The sequence below is a fragment of the Sceloporus undulatus genome, chromosome 2 (assembly GCF_019175285.1).
Source record: "Sceloporus undulatus isolate JIND9_A2432 ecotype Alabama chromosome 2, SceUnd_v1.1, whole genome shotgun sequence".
Taxonomy (NCBI): Eukaryota; Metazoa; Chordata; class Lepidosauria; order Squamata; family Phrynosomatidae; genus Sceloporus; species Sceloporus undulatus.
In genome coordinates, this window is record NC_056523.1 from 5,072,135 (window position 1) to 5,075,033 (window position 2,899).

The window sequence follows — 2,899 nt, forward strand, 5'->3', positions numbered from 1 at the left end:
AATAAGACAAAGGCACCTCAGTGTTACGAGAAATTATTTTGGATGTCAACACAAAACCCTAAAAATACTGTCTAAAAGCTACCCCAGGCAATCAATTAGTAATACCATTTTTTCAAATAAGTAACAAATACAGTTCAGGCACATCCAGACTAATTTAAAAGTCACAGATTTTGTTCCTCTTCTTTCTGATTTCATACTGAATTAAAATACAATCTTGGTGTAAAAAAGCTCTGAATGTCCCTACTCTTGGTTATAATATTTCTGTTTCCTTGACATTTTATCATGTTACCTATAAAAATATCTGTAGGGGATATACAATTTTTTTTGAAAAAATATTATTGGATCATTTCAGTATGAAAGAATTCTTAAAACTCCAACAATCTGTCCATATTAGAGGTTTATGTAGCCAAGAGAAAACAGTACTCAAGCAACATTGGATCAAAATTCAAAATGACCTGAATAGACTAGAAAGCTGGGCCAAAGCTAACAAAATGAAATTCAACACGGAGAAATACAAGATATTGCACTTAGGGTGGAAAAATGAAATGCACAGATATAGGATGGGGGACACCTGGCTGAATGAAACTACATGTGAAAGGGATCTAGGAGTCCAAGTATACCATAAGTTGAACATGAGTCTACAGTGTGATGTGGCCGCTAAAAAGGCCAATGCAATTTTAGGCTGCATCAATAAAAGTATAGTGTCTAGATCAAGAGAAGTAATAGTGCCACTATATTCTGCTCTGGTCAGCCCCCACCTGGAATATTGTGTCCAGTTCTGGGCGTCACAATTCAGAAAGGACATTGAGAAACTGGAGCGTGTCCAAAGGAGGACGACTAAAATGGTGAAGGGTCTGGAAACCATGCCCTATGACTTAGGGAGGTGGGGATGTTTAGCCTGGAGAAGAGAAGGTTAAGAGGTGATATGATAGCCCTTTTTAAATATTTGAAGGGGTGTCATATTGAGGAGGGAGCAAGCTTGTTTTCTGCTGCTCCAGAGACTAGGACCTGGAACAATGGATGCAAGCTGCAGGAAAAGAGATTCCACCTGAACATTAGGAGGAACTTCCTGACAGTAAGGGCTGTCCGACAGTGGAACACACTCCCTCAGAGGATGATAGAGTCTCCTTCCTTGGAGGTCTTTAAACAGAGTCTGGATTGCCATCTATTGGGGATGCTTTGATTGAGAGTTCCTGCATGGCAGAAGGTTGAACTGGATGGCCCTTGTGGTCTTTTCCAACTCTATGATTCTATGATTCTATGATATCTAATGATGGAGCTCTGTCCACTCCTATTGTATTTATGCTACATCTTCTGTCTAAGGAAAAACAGTTACAATGATTTACTGTGCACCTTGCTTGCAACAAGACAAAGGCATCTCAGTGTTATGAGAAATTATTTTGGATTTCAGCATCAAACCCTAAAAATACTGTATAAAAGCTACCCCAGGCAATCAGTGAGGCTGAATAAATAGAGTTATTACAATTCAGGCACATCCAGACTAATTGAAAAGTCCCAGATTTTGTTGCTGTTCTTTCTGATTTTATACTGGATTAAAATACAACCTTGGTGTAAAAAGGCTTTGAATGAACTGGGAGCAGACAGTAAATATTCTGGGATAAAAAAATGTGCATGGATCTCCAAAATCAAATAAGTAACTTTTTTGGAATTTCTCATCTTTTTAACTCTTCCCTACAATCCCCCCAAAGCCACAGCAATTTCTGTTCCTACTCTTGGTTATAATTTTATTTAGCAAAAAAAGTTTCTGCTTCTTTGACATTTTATCATGTTACCTATAAAAATATCAGTAGGGAATATACATTTTTTAAAAAATAAATAAATTATTCGATCATTTCAGTATGAAAGAATTCTTAAAAGTACACCAATCTGTCCATATTAGAGGTTTATGTAGCCAAGAGTCTTTCTAGGGGAACTTGATTTAGCTCAATTTATTGGGTCATCCACAAGGACCTTCAAGACCATTTCCCTTATGTATACTGAGAGAAAACAGTACTCAAGCAACATTGTAGAGGCAAACTTTTCTGAATGAGTGTTTCTTTTAATAAGGAGGAAGATCACACAGCGATCCACATTCACTCGCAAGTACATGCCAGGACTAAGGAAATCAGGAGTTAACTTGGAATAGTTGGGTGCTGAACTAATGGTGATACTTACACAAGACGAGGCTTGGCTCCAGATCCAATTGTAAGAGGGATGACGTGGGATACGGCTGTTCAGGTGAGCAGAGAGAGAATGGTCAGAGTTCACAGTGGCAGAGTGTCCCTGTGTCTTCCGACTTGCCCACTGAGGATTTCTGCTTTCTGAGCTGGTTTCTTGGGAAAGGTGCTGAATATGAGAAGAATGACTTTCTACCCAGTGTAACTGGTTATATATGATTACTAATAAGTTTTTCATGTATTTTAAGATCCATCCCAGACTTTCTGCAAGGAACTCACAGCAGAAACATACCCTGCTTCTTCTCCAACTGCTTGTATCAGATTATACTATATTATAGTGCATATAATACAATTGCCTCAGATTGCACTATATTATACAGTGGCCCTTCTTATAAATGGATTTGTTATTCAAGCATCCACAGTTTGAAAATGTTCCAAAAAAATATAAATTTCAAGTATCAAACCTTGATTTTCCATTTTTTATAAGGGACATCATTTTGCCATGTCATATTTAATGGGACTTGAGCATCCACGGATTTTGTTATCCACGGGGGATTCCTGCATGGCAGGGGGTTGGACTAGATGGCCCTTGTGGTCTCTTCCAACTCTATGATTCTATGACTATGACTCTATGACTCAATAACAAGGTCCCACTGTTGAAGATAAACATTAAAGGTAAACATGAGAGGAAAATGTGTAAGAAATAAAGATAGGCAAGGGGG

The 2,899-nt window shown here is 38.1% G+C and overlaps 1 long non-coding RNA gene across 1 annotated transcript in view; it reads right to left on the reverse strand.

Annotated features, from left to right (window-relative positions):
* LOC121920773 overlaps positions 1-2,329 on the reverse strand; it is a 10,466-nt gene extending 8,137 nt beyond the window's left edge. The window contains exon 1 of the long non-coding RNA XR_006101763.1: positions 2,176-2,329. This is a non-coding gene — a long non-coding RNA (uncharacterized LOC121920773). The remainder of the gene's footprint in view (positions 1-2,175) is intronic.
* Positions 2,330-2,899: the final 570 nt, after the last annotated feature.